The sequence below is a fragment of the Rhinoderma darwinii genome, chromosome 2 (assembly GCF_050947455.1).
Source record: "Rhinoderma darwinii isolate aRhiDar2 chromosome 2, aRhiDar2.hap1, whole genome shotgun sequence".
Taxonomy (NCBI): Eukaryota; Metazoa; Chordata; class Amphibia; order Anura; family Rhinodermatidae; genus Rhinoderma; species Rhinoderma darwinii.
In genome coordinates, this window is record NC_134688.1 from 155673653 (window position 1) to 155693136 (window position 19484).

The following is a 19484-nucleotide window of genomic DNA, read 5'->3' on the forward strand; positions in this document are numbered from 1 at the left end:
TAAACTGCAAAAGTACTGAATGTGGACCAAATGGGGGATAAGAAAGGACATTTATCAGTGTGACACTGGCCTGCGTATAAAGGATTGCTTCACAGCGTAACAAATATTTATGGATTATTTTATTGTTTACCCCATTATTATTCCTCCTGACTGTACACCTGATGTACTCTGCCCAGCTCACATATGCCCCACATTATCAACTGAAATACTAGTAATACTCATACAAAACTACTACCAAGCAAAATCCATGCTCCAAAAGCCAAATGGTGCTCCCTCCCCTCTGAACCCTACAGCGTGCCCAAACAGCTGTTAACTTCCACATATATGGCATCGCTATACCCGGGAAGACCCTTTTAACAATTTTTGGGATATGTGTCTCCAGTAGCACAAGCTGGGCACGACAGATTTCCCACTGAAATGGCATATCTAGGGGAAAAAATTAAATTTTTGCTTTGCACCATCCACAGCGCAATCATTTATGGAAAAGACCTGTGAGGTGAAAATGCTCACTACCCCCTTAATAAATGCCTTGAGGGGTGTAGTTTCTAAAATGGGGTCACTTCTCAGCGGTTTCTTTTATTATTTCACATCAAAGCCTCTGCAGTTGTGAACCAATACTGTGTAAGTTGCCAAATTAGGCCTCAGTTTTGCATGGTACTCTTTCACTCCTGAGCCCTGTCGATAGCCCAGGCAAAAGATTAGGGCCACATGTAGGGTGATTCTAAAACCGGGAAACACAGCATAATAATTAGAGAGCTGTCTTGTTATGGTGGCACGAGCTGGGCACCACATATTGGCATATCTATGGAGAAAATCCCATTTTCACTCTGCAACATCGAGTGCACACTAATTTCTGAAAAACACCTGCAGGGTTAACATACTCACTACACCCCTAGCACCTTGAGGGGTGTAGTTTCCAAAATGGGGTCACTTGTGGGGGTTTCCACTGTTTTGGTCCCACAGGGGCTTTGCAAATACGACATAGCGACCAGAAACCAATCCAGCAAAATCTGCACTCCAAAAGCCAAATGGCGCTCCTTTCCTTCTGAGCCCTACTGTGTGTCCGAACAGCAGTTTATTAGGGTATTGCCGTACTCAGGAGAAATTGCTTTATAAACATTTTGTTTCTTTTTTCTTTTATTTGTTGAGAAAATGAAAAAATTTGAGCTAAAGCTACGTCTTATTGAAGAAAAAGGATTTTTTTTTTTTTCACTGCCCAATTCTAATAAAATCTATGAAACCCCTTTGGGGTCAAAATGCTCAATACTCCCGTAGATGAATTCCTCAAGGGGTGTAGTTTCCAAAATGGGGTCACTTGTGTGAGGTTTCCACTGTTTTGTACCTTCGGGGGCTTTGCAAATGGGACATGGCCTCCGCAAACCATTCCTGCTAAATTTTTGCTCCAAAAGCCAAATTGCGCTCTTTCCGTTCTAAGCCATGCCTTGTGTACAAACAGCCATTTAGGACCACATGTGGGGTATTGTTTTAATCGGGAGAAATTGCTTTATAAACATGGTTTGCTTTTTCTCATTTGTGAAAATAAGAAAAAATTAGCTAAAGCTAAAAAATTTTTTAAAGAATGTCGATTTTAATTTTCATGGCCTATTTCCAATAATTTCTGCAATAAACCTGTGGGGTAAAAATGCTCACTATACCCCTAGATAATTTCCTTGAGGGGTCTAGTTTCCCAAATGTGGTCACTTTTGGGGTATTTTTACTGTTTTGGGACCGCAAGAGCCCTTCAAACCTGACATGGTGACTAAAATATTTTCTAATAAAACGGAGGCCCCAAAATCCACTAGGTACTCCTTTGCTTCTGAGGTCGGTGCTTCAGCCATTAGCGCACTAGTGCCACATGTGGGATATTTCTAAAAACTTCAGACTCTGGGCAATAAATATTGAGTTGCATTTCTCTGGTAAAACCTTCTGTGTTACAAAAAAAATGGATTGAACATAAATTTCTGCAAAAAAAAAGTGAAATTTGTACATTTGACCTCTACTTTGCTTTCATTCCTCTGAAACGTCTAAAGGGTTAAGAAACTTTCTAAATGATGTTTTTAATACTTTGAGGGGTGAAGTTTTTAAAATGGGATGACTTATTGGGGGTTTCTAATATATAAGGCCCTCAAAGCCACTTCACAACTGAACTGGCCCCTGTAAAAATAGCCTTTTGAAATTTTCTTGAAAATGTGATAAATTGCAGCTAAAGTTCTAAGTAACGTCCTAGAAAAATAAAATGATATTCAAAAAACAATGCCGATCTAAAGTAGACATATGGGGGGATGTTAATTAGCAACTTTTTAGTGTGGTATAACTGCCTGTCTTACAAGCAGATACATTTAAATTTAGAAAAATGCTAATTTTTGCAATTTTTCACTACATTTTGGTGTTTTACACAATTAAATACTGAATGTATCAAGCAAATTTTGCCAGTATCATAAAGTCCAATTTGTCACGAAAAAACTATCTCAGAATCACTTGTATAGATAAAAGCATTCAGAAGTTATTACCACATAAAGTGAAACATGTCAGATTTGAAAAATGAGGCTCTGTCAGGAAGGTCAAAAGTGGCCAAAGCGGGAAGGGGTTAAAGGAAACATATTTAGAAACATTAATTACATCTTCTTTGCTGGTAGTCGTTATCCCTCCTTTTTTCTTAAATCAACTTCTTTCTTATTTCTTCTCTATCTATCCCAGACCAACATGATAACTTCTTCTAGCCACGACTTGATGTTGCACCTGAAAACAATAGTGCCAGATATATTGTAAACAGTGCCCCACAGTAAAAGTGTCCGCTTTGTTCTTCACATAGAAAATGTGCTCCACACAGTAATAGAGCTTTAATTTGTGCCACACTCAGTAATAGTGCCTTCTTTTAGGCCCCACAAAACAATAGTTCCCCCTTTTAGGTCCCACACAGCAATAGCGCCCCTTTTTAGGCTCCACACTGTAATTTTGCTTCTCTTATAATGTCCCCGTTTGTGCTCCCACATATCAATAATGCATCCTTTTGTGCCCCAACAAAGCAATAATGTTCCTGTTTGTGCCCCCACTCCTCGCATTACTTTTCGTCCCCACATGCAATGCAGTGATGTCTTTGCGCCACCTGTCCTGGGCCATTGAGAACACAGGATGTCAGGGGTCTAGCGCAGGAAGAACAATGATATCACTACATCTTGCCGCCATAGTTTGCAATTGTATTTGTGTTACAAATATGCAGATACAGTTGGAAGGGTTGATACTGCCAGGGGTCCGTTGCAGAAGCACTGTTTGCTCTACAGTTCAAGTGGCCCTGCAAACATCTGTGCTGTATTTGCCTGTGTACAGATGTAGCAATCTTTAACTTGACCCTAAAAAATTGCGGTTGCGTGATAACTTATCACATAACACAGCAAAAGCCATTGAAAAGACATTGAAAATCTCAAGTTAAAGTTACTTGCAACACTGTACTGTATTTAACATGTTAAGTCATACATCACGTTGTTATGCCGACGGCAAGTCCCACTACTGCCGGCGATCCCCGCAGCCAGGTCTCGGACCTTGTCCAGCGGCCTGTCCCTCATTGTGTCCCACAGTTGCGGCCGCACTGTTCCTAGTAAACGCGCGTACTCCGGCCACTTCTTACTGGGCCAGCATGCAAAAAATTCAAAACCAATCCTTGGTGCTCCCCAAGACTATTTAATATTTTTTCCATATTCTGAAAGCTGTAACTTTTTTTTATTTTTTCGTCGATTGAGTGGTGTGAGGGCTTACTTTTTGATCACTTTTTCTTCAAAAAATTTTCACCGCTAAGTTGACCAAAGAACAGAGATTCTGGCGGTTTATTTTTTTTTGCTATTTACAGTGTTCACCATGCGCATTAAAAACTGCTATATTGTAATAATTCTGACTTTTACGGACGCAGCAATGGCAATTTTGTGAATTTATTTATTTTTTTTACATCACCTCAGAGGTAAAATGGGAAAAGTATATATTTTTTTTAACTTTAATTTAAAAAAATATATATCTCACTACTAAAAACTTTATTTAACCATTCTTTTACACAATCTGTTAGTCCCGCTGGGGGACTTGAACTTTAATGTACTAATGTATTGCAGTGTATAGTAATTTTTGCCCAGGCAGGGCTTAACAGAGGCAGAATGAAGGCAGTCCCCAGGGGCCTTCATTAAGCCCCTAGGCTGCCATGACAACCATCGACTCCCCACAATGGCATTGTGGGGGCAACGATGAGCTGTCAGAGGGGACTGTCCCCCTCTCTATAACGCCTCAGATGCTGTGGTCGCGATTGACGTCCTTGGTCACACGTATTCGACCCGTATTGCACCAGTATTTACGGACCCGTGCCCGTAAATACGGGTCCGGTGTCACCAGTATTCCACCCGTATTTACAGGCACGTTTTCGCTGCAAAATTGCACTGCACTAATCGGCAGCCCCTTCTCTCTATCAGTGCAAGATAGAGAGAAGGGACAGCCCTTTCCGAGGTAAAAGTAAAAGAAATTCATACTTACCCAGCTGTTGCCTTGGTGACGCGTCCCTCTCTTGACATCCAGCCCGACCTCCCTGGATGACACGGCAGTCCATATGACCGCTGCACCCTGTGATTGGCCTGTGATTGGCTGCATTGGTCACATTGGCTGAAACGTCATCCCGGGAGGCCGGAATGGAGGAAGAAGCAGGGTGTTCTGGGTAAGTATGAACTTCTATTTTTTTTACACCTTGATTTATATTGTGATCGGAAGTCACTGTCCCGGGTGCTGAGAGTTACTGCTGATCAGTTAACTCTTTCAGCACTCTGGACAGTGACTATCCACTGACGTCGCCTAGCAACACTCCCGTAATTACGGTTGCACACACGTAGTCACCCGTAATTACGGGAGCCCCATAGACTTCTATGGGCCTGCCCGTGCCGTAATTATGGCCTAAAATAGGACATGTTCTATATTTTTCAAAAGCCCGGGCACCTTCCGGTAAGCATACGGGGAGGTATCCGTGGCCAATAGAAGTCTATGGGCCCGTAATTACGGCCCGTGATTACGGGCGTTTTTACGTTCGTGTGCATGGAGCTTAGCTGTATTACACAGCTGACATCCGCAACGTATGGGGCACACTCAGTGCGTGAGCACACTCCATGCTTCTCCCCCTGCACCTTAACGTGCACTTTGTCAAGGTGTGTTAAGGGGTAAAGGTACCATCTGTCATTGCCAGTTTCTTGTCTGTTTGGTCAGCAGCTACTCTGCAGGTAGCCCCTTAAGAGGTAGTGACCTGGTAGCCTCCCTGCTGTGAAGACAAGATCCCTGTATAGGGGTTAAAGGGTGAAGACCGGAGAGGCTACTTAGATAACACCCTTAGAGGTGACCATAAGCCAAACTGGCGGAGTAGCCCATTGGGTACACAAACCTGCTGGTCGTAACACACGTTAAGTCTTACATCAAGTTAAACATTGCTACATCTGCAGCTGGAGGGCAAACAAAGGCCTTCAGGTCTGCCATGGGTAAGAGCTTATTAGACAGTAGCAGAGGCCTAGCCTAATAGTTTGCCTGTCAGTTTTACCGCCACAGGCTGCTTTGGAATACTTAGTGTTCCAATGCATTATACAAGTGATCAAAAGTTTGCAACACCTTGTCCCTTAGAGGGACAGAAAAAAGAGAAACTAATAGCGATAAGATTTAATAAAAGTAAAACTATTCCCCTCCCAAAAATAACCCCCAAAAATGTATTTATTAAAAAAAATATTTTGTCTTTTTATATTGGAAAAAAATGAAAATAAGGTACTTCTGCAAATGTAACAACCCCTAAAAAAAGATAACTCATTATTTAAATGCTAATACAATGGCAAAATTGCTGTTTTCGCTATTCTGCATGTAAAAAAAAAATAATGGAAGTTAAACAATACATTTTATAGTCAAAAAATAAAGTCAAAGAACAAATCATATAGCTTTGTCGATGGAGAAATAAAAATGTTATACAGTAGACCTTGGAATGCATTGATGAAAAAATTAAAGAAATCACTAGGTCCTGAATGCCAAAAAATAAGCCTCGTCCTTAAGTTGTTAAATGTAGACTTACTTTTGAGTCTTTCATTATTGTTCTTGCTGTATAATCCTAATATATTTTTATACAGATAGTATATTTGCCAGGTTCAAGATTCTTAAAAATCTGATTAATTAGCATTTTGTGAAATCAAGCAGAATAGATCTCTTTTTAAGACTCATTCATTAACTATGAAATGAAGTTTCACAAAAGCGTAATAAGCCATCATTTTAGTGTCTGTATTACGGAAGCAACACTGGACTTCCTGCGGCTCCACTGAACCAAATTAGATCACCACGAAACCCTATTGTGATCTAAGTTGAATTCTGTAGAACTGCGTTGGGTCCGTTGCGGCCATAATATAGAGGTTACAAAATTGACTTATTGCGGCCATGTGGAACCAGCCCTAGAGTGAGTCTATGGTTTTCCTGTCAAATGTCTTTAGTCTTCCATCCATAAAAAAGTTAAATGTAGCTTTAAAATGTTTTACCTGTTTAATTGACACAAAACACAGACAACAATGAGCCTCGACAGCCCATTACACTTTTTACATATGTATTGTATATATTATATATTAGGAAATGCAAAGAAATGCATGCAAGCTCAAAATCAAACTGCAGCTCTGAATACACAGAATTAAGGAATATAGCTCTTGTTGCAATTTAGAATGTTAGTGTTAATAAAAGCTAATATGGTTCTCTTCTAAAGCAGAACGTTAGAACATATGCAAATTTATTTTACTAGGAACTTGCTTAAAAAAGAAACTTTCTGAGCAACCTTGTTCCATCATGCACTGTTTGAAACATTCATGTGTCTGAGCTATCTGTTTAGTTTAGGGATCATTGCTTCCCATTTCAAGCTCCATTAGGTTAGGTTCACTGATAGGTTACAGGAGCAAAGCTTAGACATGTGTAAAAGCAACAGTGTCTGAAATCATAGTGATGTGGTAGTCATTGTTCAATAATACGGCATCAGAACTTAAATCTCAAAAACAAATATTAATCATTCCAGTGACTTTTTTCTTTGTGTGAATTAGTCTCACAATTGAATACGATCAAACTCTGACAAATAAGAAAACCTAGATAACAAACGAGAGGTCAGTCCAATCAATAAAGCTAAATATAATCCTAACTAAAACATAAATCCCAACAATGGCACTAAAAACCTTTAGAAAATTATCTTGGAATTGCCTTATGCTTAGCAGCAACCACTGCAGAAAAATATAACGTTACATGCTGGCCATTCAAATAATGGCCATCAATCTAATGCATGGACGGGCCAGGTCCACCAGAGCGCTAGCAGCTCTTGTAGAGCAGCTTTTCATTATGGCTTATAGACAGGGGTCTCGAACTGGGAAACCCCCCTCTAGACACCCATATGTCCTGACAGGGCCAGCCATTTATTTCTAATAATTATAACAGTACATTTCCCTTTAACTTTCACAGAGAGAGAGAAATTAACATTTTCCGAAAAAGACCTATTTCACCCCGCAACATCCTCTTTATGTTGTGGTCCAGATATATGTCCATACATGAAGATTATACATCTGTTCCATTCAGTGACCAAAAATATACATGTGATGGATATCTCACATTTTAATTCTTTAGTCCTTTCTTCCAAATTCCACTCATTGAATAACAAGTTTCTATGTTTTTTGCCTCAATTAACAGACAACCTCTTATTTTCATTTTCCAAGTAAATCTTCAAGCTTGGCCATATTCTCTTTTAAAATGTTGAATAAATCAGAATTTCTAAAAAATTTTTAGCTGAGGTTGTGTTTTTACAGAAACTAATTGATAGTTTTGCAGAATTATGACTTCGATGAACTTTTCGAATGATTATGAAGTCACCTTCACCCTGTCTGACCTTGTTTAACTCTCTTGGAAGAAAATCTATTTCAATTATATGATGGATTTAGGCACAAAAAATAGAGTCCTATCTTTGTTTAATTGAACCCTTTGTGCCACTTCTCATCACATAAATTCTGAAAATGTTATACTAATGTTATAAAATTAATTGATGCTAATAGATTAATTGAGCTACATAGTTCTTAAAGGGGAATCAAGGTTCATAGCAAAGATTAATCATTAAATAATAAAAAGTTATACGATTTTCCAATATACTTTCTGTATCAATTCCTCATAGCTTTCAAGATCTTTTTTTGTGGTCATTGAATGGTAACCCCAGTTTATTTCCAAGAGAATAAAATCTGATGATACAGCTTATTATAGTTTATTTAAAGTAAGATTGAGGGGGGGGGGCAGCAAGGGCTAATGGGGAATTGTCAAGGCTGGGGTTAGTCAAGCAAGGAGGTGACTAGGAATAAATATGGACCTAAGAAAAGGTGCTGGTAAGATGAAATGTATGCCAGCGAATGCAAGAAGTCTTCTAAATAAAATGGACGCATTGGAGATTCTATTGACCGATAAAGATTATGATGTAGTGGGCATAAAATAAATCTGGCTGGATGACAGTCCCCAGGCCGCATTAATGGTATTAATGCCTACTATACATTAATTAGAATAAAACTGGGAATAACGGAACAAGAGTAGGACCTGGGTATTCTGGTTACAAATCAAATAAGCTAAGCAGCAGTACTCAATGTCAAGCAGCAGCTGCAAAAGCAAAAACGATTTTAGGGTGTATAATAAGAGGGTTAAAAACCTGTGATTCAAATGTAATAGTACCCTTTATAAATTTCTTGTAAGGCCACATCTTGAATATGAAATTCAGTTTTGGGCTCCAAATTGTAAAAAAGATATACAGTAGGAGAACTGGAGACAGTTCAAAGGTGGGCAAGTAGATTATTAAATGGAATGGGAGGAGTCCCTTACAATAAAAGACTGTAGAAATTGGGCTTGTTCAGCTTTGAAAAAAAAGATGCCTTAAAAGTGATCTTATTAACATGTATAAATATATGTGTGGTCAATACAAATAACTTGCACATAATCTGTTCTTTCCAAGGTCTCTACACAGGTCCAGGGCACGTTCATTGCATGTGTATAAAAAAACATTTCAGACATCAATATAGGAAAGGGTTCTTTACAGTTAGAGTAGTCAAACTAAGGAATGCCCTACCCCAAGAGGTAGTAATGGCAGACACTATGTTAGCATTTAAAAAAGTCTAGATAATTATTTACTGACAAATGGCATTAAGAGTTACAATTATTCAAGCAATGAATGACGTGTAATTGATTGAGAAAGGTTGAACTCAACGGATCTGTGTCTTTCTTCATCCTATTTCACTATGTAACTGAGAGTTACAGTACAGTTATCAGATCTCTGCCTTGTAATAAATTGAGCACCTGTCTGATAATTACATAATCAAGACTGGTTTTTATGAACTGGACGTAAACAATGAAGATTCTCATTGAATAACTGAAAGCAGAGATCTTGAAAACCATAAGAAAAGGATACAGAAGGCAAATTTAAAAATTACATAACTTTTCATTATTAAATAGATAAGCCTGCGCTAAAATTGTAATACCTTTTTCTTACCTTTTTTCATATCCATTTAGCAAATACAAGCTAGTCAGCTAACAATGTTATCTCTACTTGCAATGTGTCAACATTATGATATGAGGTACTAGTACTAATAATGAAGAAGCACTTAAAAGACCTTTAGTTCTTTAGAAAAGAATACACTTGAAGTAGCATTGTAGTAAGCTTGGCAGATGATGTTAAAGAAGAAAATATTTAAGAGGTGCAAATAAATAAAGTATTTAGAATGTCAATACCAAATATCAATAAACATTTAGGCATTACATAGACATTTTTGTTTAAATTAATCGATTTATATGGTATATTTGTACATCAAAATGAAATTAGACAGGAATGTCAGGAATAGTAAGAGTATGTCTCCAAGATAGACAATTCAGAGTTCAGTGTACAGGAAGTTATGTAGTAATTTGACAATTAAGCCTAATTATTATTTATTTACGTTACAAGAAATCATTATTTGACGCCATCATTGTTTAACCCCTTAGTGTCTAAGCCTGTTTTGGCCTTCAGGACCAGCCCCATTTTTGCAAATCTGACATGTGTCACTTTATGTGGTAATAACTCCAGAATGCTTTTACCTATCCAAGCGATTCTGGGATTGTTTTCTCGTGACATGTTGTACTTTATGATACTGTAAAAATTTTGTCGTTAAATTCAATATTTATTTGTAAGAAACGCCAAGATTTAGAGAAAATTAGCAAAAATTAGCATTTTTCTAAATTTTAATGTATTTACTTGTAAAACAGATAGTAATACCACACAAAATACTTACTAGTTTATATTTCCCATATGTCTACTTTATGTTTGCGTCGTTTTTTGAACATTCTTTTATTTTTCTAGGACGTTACAACGCTTAGAACTTTAGCAGCAATTTCTCATATTTTCAAGAAAATTTCAAAAGGCTATTTTTTCAGGGACCAGTTCAGTTCTGAAATGGCTTTGAGGGCCTTATATATTAGAAAGTCACCATAAATCACCCCATTTTGAAAACTGCACCCATCAAAGTATTCAAAACAGCATTCACAAAGTATTTTAGCCCTTTAGGCGTTTCACAGGAATTAAAGCAAAGTAGAGGTGAAATTTACAAATTTCATTTTTTTTCTTCAAGGAATTTATCTATAAGTATAGTTAGCATTTTGAACCCACAGTTTTTTTGCTAAATTTATTTGAATTAGTATGTGAAGATGAAAATCTACTTTTTTTCTGAAAAAAGGTAGCCATTTTTAATTTTTACAAGGAATAAAGGAGAAAAAGCGCCCCAACATTTGTAAAACAATTTCTTCTGATTACGTAAATACCCCATATGTGGTAATAAACTGCTGTTTGGACCCACACCGGGGCTTAGAAGGGAAGGAGCGCTATTTGGCTTTTGGAGCTCAAATTTAGCTGGAATGTTTTTGGGTGTCATGTCGAATTTGCAAAGCCACTGAGAGACCGAAACAGTGGAAGCCCCCCAAAAGTAACCCCATTTGGGAAACTACACCACTTAAGGAATCTATCTAGGGGTATAGTGAGCATTTAGGCCCCACACGTCTTTTGCAGAATTTATTAGAATTCGGCCGTGAAAATTAATATCAACATTATTTCCACTAAAATGTGTCATTTTTTCAATTTCACAAAGGATAAACGAGAAAATGCACCCCAACGTTTGTAAAGCAATTTCTCCCGAGTACGGCTATACCCCACATGTGGTCATAAATGTTTTCCATTAGAAAGTAATTAACCCTTTACGAACTGATTCATGTTTTGCTTTTTCGTTTTTCCTCCCCGCTTTCCAAGAGCCACTACTTTTTTATTTTTCTGTCAATAGAGCGGTGAGGGGGCTTATTTTTTGCGGGACGAGCTGTCGTTTTTATTGGTACCATTTTTTGGTAGGATGCCATATCGGTGGATATAAACGGCTGTTTGGGCACGCTCTAGGGCTCAGAAGGGAGGGACGCCATTTGGCTTTTGGAGCGCATATTTTGCTTGGTAGTAGCTCTGGCGTTTTGCTGGTATTTCAGTTTATAATGTTGGGGCACATGTAGGCTGGGCAGAGTACATCAGGGGCATAATAAGAGGGTATAATAATGGGGTAAATAAATAATAATCCACAGATATGTGGCCAGTGTCGCAGTGATAAATGGTGCCCAATCTTATCCACTTTTGGAACACTCTGCACATTTTGCATCGCCATAATCTGGGAGCCGGAACTTTTTTTATTTTTTCACCACCGGAGCCGTGTGAGGGCTTATTTGTTGCGGGACAATCTGTAATTTTCATTGGTACCATTTTGGGGTACATGCGATTTTGTTGATCACTTTTTATTCAATTTTTCGGCAAGCCGGGTGACCAAAAACCATCAATTCTGACAATGATTTTTATTTATTTTTGACGGCGTTTACCCTGGGCTATAAATGACTATTATACTGTATTCTGTGGGTCGGTACGATTACGGCGATACCATTTGTATATACGTTTTTTTATGTTTTGCAGCGTTTGAGCAATAAAATAACTTATTTAGAAAATAATGTATTTTCTGTGTCACCGTATTCTGAGAGCCATAACTTTTTTATTTTTCAGTCAAAAAAGCTGTGTAAGGGCTTGTTTTTTGCGGGACGGGTTGTAGTTTGTATCGGTACTATTTTGGCGTACATGCGACTTTTTGATCACTTTTTATTACATATTTTGTGAGGGGTGGTGACCAAAAAATAGTGATTCTGGCATTGTTTTTCGTTTATTTTTTTTGCGGCGTTCACTGTGCGGGAAAAATAATATTATAGTTTTATAGTTGGGGTCGTTACGAACGCGGTGATACCAAATATGTGTACTTTTCTTTTATGTGTTCATTTTTTTTCCTATAATGAAAGACTTATTATAGGAAAAAAAGCAGTTCTTGTTTATATCACTTCTAACTTTTATTTTTACACTTTTTTAAAAACATTTTTATCCTTTTTTTTACTTTTTTCACTTGTCCCACTAGGGGACACTTAGACTTGCAGCTCTGATGGCTGCTGGAATACATTACACTACACACGTAGTGTAATGCATTTCAACTGTCATTGTGACGTGACAGTCACACTGACAGGAAGCCTACGACGACCACCCTCGGGGTGGTCCTCATAGGCTTCTGTACATGGCAACCCGGAAGCCATTGTCTGGCGTCCGGTTGCCATGGGTACCATCGCCAGCCCCCGTGATTTCACATGGGGGCTGCCGATCGGCGCTAAAGACCTTAATTGTGGCGTTCAAAATCGAGCGCCGCAATTAAGGGGTTAACTGCCGATATCAGCGGCAACAGGCCACTGATCGGCAACGGGGAGAGCAGGGCTGACACCCTGCACAGTTAACCGCCGCTGCGGTGTAGCGCCGCACGGCGGTTAACTGTCAAAGCACTGACGTAACTGTACGTCAAGGTGCGCAAACTTACTGCTCACCATGACGTACAGTTACGTCATGGTGCGTTAAGGGGTTAAAAAGAAACAAATTAATTAAGAAATGTAAACTTTTTTTTTACATTCAGAAATTTTTTACGTTTTTCCATCGTCTCATTCAAAGAGCTATAACTTTTTTATTTTTCCGTAGACATAGCTGTATAAGGTCTTGTTTTTTGCGGGACAAGTTGTAATTTTTAATAGCACCATTTTGGGGTACATAGAATTTATTGATTAACTTTTATCAACTTTTTTTGGGGGGGAATAGAAAAAAACCCTGCAATTTTGCCACACTTTTTTGCGTCCTAAATTTACGCCGTTTACTGTGCGGTATAAATAACACAATAACTTGATGCAGTGAGTTGTTGTGATTGCAACGATACCAAATTTGTATAGTTTTTTTATGTTTTACTACTTTTACACAGTGAAAACACTTTTTTTCAAAATTATTTGTTTTTGTGTCTCCATATTTGAAGAGCCATAACTTTTTTTTATTTTTTCGCCGATGCAATTGTATGAGGGCTTTTGTTTTGCGGTATGACCTGTAGTTTTTATCGGTACCATTTTAGAGTAGATGCCACTTTTTGATCACTTTTTATCACATTTTTTTTAAGGCTGGATTCAAAGAAAACAGCAATTTTTGCATGTTTTTTTATTTTATTTTTTACGATGTTCATCGTGCGGGTTAAATGATGTAATAGCTTTATATTCGGGGTCGTTATGGACGTGGCGATACCAAATTTGTGTAACTTTTTTACTTTATTTTGTTTTTTAATAATAAAGCAATTTGTAAGGCGGAAAAGTGGGTTTTTCATTTTTCTTTTCACTTTTTTTTTCTTTTCACTTTTTATAAAAATTATTTTTACTTTTTTACTAGTCCCACTAGGGGACTTCACTATGCGATTATCCGATTGCATTTATAATACACTGCAATACTTCTGTATTGCAGTGTATTATGCCTGTCAGTGTAAAACGGACAGCAGTCCTCTAGGTCATGCCAGAGGCATACACTACAGGCAGACCTGGGGGCCTTTATTAGGCCCCCGACTGCCATCGGAGACACAGACACTCGGCGATCTTATCGCCGGGTGTCAGTGGGATGAGAGGGTGCTCCCTCCCTCTCTCCAAAAACACTCAGATGCGGCGCCCGCTATTGAGCGCCGAATCTGAGGGGTTAAACGGGTGAGATCGATACTAATATCGATCTCACCCGTTCAAGCAGCGATGCCCCCAGCCCTCAGCTACCTCTGGTAGCTGAGAGCAGGGACATTTAACGGCTCCCTGTTCTGTTTATTTATTCCGATGCAGCGTCATAAAAAGGCTATTGCATCGGAATAAAGCCCGTTAGTGGCCGCCGTAAAAATACTATGGGGCGGTCACTAACGAGTTAAAAAGAAACAAATTAATTAAGAAATGTAAACATTTTTTTTTTACATTCAGAAATTTAGAAACATTTAGAAATCATCCTGACCATGTCCTCCTCCCTCAGTTAATGGGCTTGTTACAAGTTTTCTGCATAAAAAGCAAGAGAGCATTCTAGATAAAAAAAATCTGCATCAGATAAAGCACAGATGTAAAGAAGAGTATCGAACATAGCACAACTCTGTATCTTTTATTCTATATTCCAGGACTGCAGTCAGTAACTGGAAAGAGCAGTGACATCATCAGTGACATCATTAGTCTTCCCCAAATAACCCTGCCCTCTCACACTAATTTGTGTCAGCTGTCTGCATCATATTTTGAGTCAGGAACGAATGGTTTACTCTCCAACATACTTTTAAATTTGTCTCTATATCACAAAGTTTTACTCTTACTTTTCTATATAGTGGAAAGTTATAAGTTGTGGAAAGTTTTTGTCACTATGTAACTATATCTTACTACAAGAGTGTTGATCTCTGAATGAAATCTTTGAATATCATACAATAATAATAGAATATCTTTCTCAACATGAAAATCTATTTTATTGTGGAAAAGCAAAGGGGATGCATTTTCTTGCTTTTAGCACACATTTACTAGGGGACACTCTCTATAACCTGTGCATATTATTGCAGCACAGAATTAAAATCTTCCTCCCCTCTTTCTAGTTTCATCAAGAATGGTAATCCTTGGTATGTGTTGTTTTTTGACAGTCCTTTACAGAATGAAAGAAATGTGAGTAGAAAGCCTGTAAAATAGAAAACGCTATACTTACAAAATATGGAGGTTTCAAGAACTGCTCAAACTTTTTATTAGTTCCTCACCAGCCAGTGACAATTTGGACTCAAAAGTTGTCAAAGTCAGATCCTAAGTACAATTAATAATCAATTTGTCTCCTGAACCCTCTATAACATCAAAATAATATCAGGAGGAGTCAATTATATTGCAAAATCAGAGATTTCTGCATCCAAGGAAAGGTCTGTTCTGCAGGAGCAATTAGTATGTTACCACTCCTATCAAAACTGCCTCCCAACTGCTCCTTACCAGCAGCTGAGGCCCACCTCCTAGTTTGAGAAGTACTGTCATATAGCAATATTCCAATGTGCAGAAAATGTTCAAAAATTTCATCACTAGCATCTTTAGTTCCTTACTTTTTACAGACATGTTGGCTGCTCTTCCAATACACGATAGACAAAACAAAAGGAATTTCACCAATCCCATGCAAGCAGACACAAAAAAAGGCTAAGCAATGCAGTTATTAAGAATTGCTGAAGAGTTAAGAAGGAGTAAGGCCTTATTTACATGACAGGGATAATCGGGCAGGTGACAAGCGTTTTTTTTATCAGCCGTGAGACGGCTGCATTAAAATCAATGCTTCTCTATGGGGCTATCCACACAGACGATTTTTTTAAGGGACCGTGTGAACAGCCTGGGAAAAAACATGTCCTATTTTTGCCTGGTTTCCCGGTTCCCAAGTCTATGAGGGATCTGTAAAAGCGGGTCCAGCACGGGTGCATATTGGCCATGAAAAATGGCCATTTTACATGGTAGATGTAACACCCGGTCGTGTGAATAAAGCCTAAAGGTCATGGCAAAACTAATATTTTTCTTTAAAGTGGTTGTCCCAGAATTGACATTTATCACCTATCCACTGCTCAACCATAGTAAGGAGGACATTGACTGGAGCGGCGGTCAAGCATGAGCTCTGCCAATCCATTCAAACTCTATGAGAATGATGGAAACAGCCGATTATGGCGTGGGAAGTTCATTGAGAAGGGGTGCGGAGAGAGGAGTGAGCGTTGGAGTCCCCAGCTATCAGACAATTATCACCTATACTGTGGATAGGTGATAATTGTCAATTCTGGGACTACCCAGGTACTATACTGCTGATTCTAAAATATTCCTCTCTGCTATTTTAAGGATGCTACAACATACTGACCTACACATTCCACTGCTAAAATAAATGTTGCTGTAATAGTCAAATGCTATGAAATGTTTTGGCAAGTATATAGAAATGAACATACAATAGAGACTCCACAATACACTACTTATAAAATTATCCTTTTACATTAACCACACAATTGCAGTCCATTATCATATTTTGCTTTATTTAGTCAGAAGATTTGATAGAGACAGCAGAAGAAAATGTAGTGCTTTATATGTGGAAAGATAAAGCTGCAGCATTTAATTCTTCAGTGACAGGAGCACAAGGTGTCCTTGGCATGAGCTCTGTGACACATTTTGCTATCGATTTGTAAGAGCTTGACACACTTATCCCAACTGCTTCCATTTCCTTTCTGCTTAATACTGCATATGTATTTTGTACAGATTTTTTTCATATTCTAATGATTTGTTCCAAAAGAAAAAAAATGTCCTAGTGCTAAAATTCTGTTTCCTTTTAAGTTATTACATCACATTTATTTCTGACCCCCATTACCACACACAGTTCTGACACTTATGTACTACACACAGTACTTATATAACGGTCATTTACACTTTTGCACTACACCAATACTAACACCCATGTATTATGCACTTTTGTATAATAATAGCACTGAGTTGCCACTCCCCTCAAGACTAGTTGGAATGGCTATTACTATTTAATGCACCTGTGCACTCTCCTTCTTTAGCATTTTTGACCTGTCTGCATCCTGTTGGGAACGGGTGTTTACCTACCCACTCAGTAAGTATGGCCTTTTCTGGTTTTTTTTAAGTTTATCTATGTCCCATATTTCTGATCGTGAAACAATATTACAGAGAGCCAAAATGAATGTCAATTACCGGTGTCACATCGAATCTGGCATCTGAAGAACAAGACTGCGCATGCCAGACGCAATGAGATCCAGGCTGTCCCATCGGCATATGATCACATCGCAGCTTGTGTAGACATGGACATATTTAGTAAGGACAAAACTGCGGGCAAAAGACTCCAGTGTTATATGTGTAGGAGTATGTGGTTTGAATGTTCATTAAGCCGAAATCCACCATGCGATTGGGTGCAAGCGGGTAATCCTGATCCACGGATTATAAATATAAAGAGAAGAAATCCCACAGCACACCAGAGTAATCCAAAAGAGTGGTTTATTCAGCCAACACAACCGCAACATTTCTGTCCTGCTATGGAACCTTTTTCAAGCATGGTGATACAACAACATGTGTGCAATTTAAATGTCAATTTCATTAGCATAATGAGAAGTAATTAGAAAGTGCAGTAAGATATTGTACATATACATTCAATGTTACAATAAAATCAATAGTACAATAATATATATTATGTGACAGTGATGGGGAGTGGCAACTCAGTGCTATTATTACACAAAAGTGCATGATACATGGGTGTTAGTATTGGTGTAGTGCAAAAGTGTAAATGTATGGTATATAAGTACTGTGTACATAAGTGTCAGAACTGTGTGTGGTAATGGGGGTCAGAAATAAATGTGATGTAATAACTTAAAAGGAAACAGAATTTTAGCACTAGGACATTTTTATATATATATGAGTATATATATATATATATATATATATATATATATATATATATATATATGTATATGTATACATAATTAATTTATAAATAGATACAAGCATAAATTGATACATACAAAAAAGATAATATATAATAATTGCATAAAGTCGTTACAGTACAATCAGCGTGTATATATAGCAGATGATGAAACCCCAATGTGAATTCATCTATAACACTTATCTTATAATTAAATGTGTAACCTACATACATTTCATTTAGAAATATGTAAATATAAACAATAATTTCATGGTATAAATAAATCTAGAAAATATAATTAATGTATCTATCTGTATAACACATTGCAGTTCAATGTTTACTGTAAGTAAAGGCATGGTAGAAGTACTTTTATGAAGTATCAACTATGAAAAACAGTGATGAAGACGTGTGAAACTTGATTAAAGTGTTACACGAAAAGTAAGTGTAATCAAAGTTTATACTACTACAAATGGTTGTATAAAAACTCTGTATATGATGAATGATGCATATGAGGAACATTTTTTATAATGATAATTTAATTGTGTAAACATAGTGTCAATATATGACACATACCATATGTACCATATTTTTCCAAATTTTAAGTGTTTAGTGCAAATGAATAAGAAAAGGGTTGGGCGTTTTAAAAATAATAATAAAGAAGGTACTACATTCATCAAAAACTAACAATGAAAACGCTACAAACAGGCAAAAATAGGGCTAAAGAGGAAAAACATAATGATATACAAACAAAGGTGTGGGGGGGGGGGTCAAATAAAGCCAGTCCTCGAGTAGTCCTGAAAAATAACGCATCATCTAATCTATACCAGCATGTTAGACCTTCACCAACTGCATGCTAGCCATATCCCACTGAAGAAGAACATATACTATTAGGACAAAAGTATTGGAACACCTACAGGAGCTTTTATGATACCCCATTCTAAATCCATAGACATTAATATGGAGTTGGTCCCCCCTTTGCAGCTGAAACAGTTTCTAATCTCCTGTGAAGACTTTCTACAAGATTTTGAAGTGTGTCTGTGGGAATTTTTGTCCATTCATCCAGAAGAACATTTGTGAGGTCAGATACTGAAGTTGGACAAGAGGACCTGGCTTGCAATCTCAGTTTTAGTTCATCCAAAAGGGAGGTGTAGGATGGGGTTGAGGTCAGGGGTCTGTGCAGGCCAGTCAAGTTCTTCCTCACCAAACTCAACCAACCATGCCTTTATGAACCTTGCTTTGTGCACTGGGGCACTGTCATGCTGGAACAGAAAAGTGCCTTCCCTAAACAGTTCCCACAAAGTTGGAAGCATACAATTGTCCAAAATATCTTGGTATGCAGAAGCATTAAGATTTCCCTTTACTGGAACTAAGGTGCCTAGACCAACCCAATCGCATTATCCATTTTTCACCAAACTTTACAGTTGGCACAACGTAGTCAGGCAGGTAACGTTCTCCCGGCATGCGCCAAACCCAAACTCAACCATCAGACTGTCACTCCACAGAACACGTTTCCACTGCTACAGAGTACATTGGTGGCGTGCTTTACACTTGGCATGATGCTTGGTGATATGAGGCTTGCATGGAGCTGCTTGACCATGAAGCTCCTGGTGCACAGTATTTG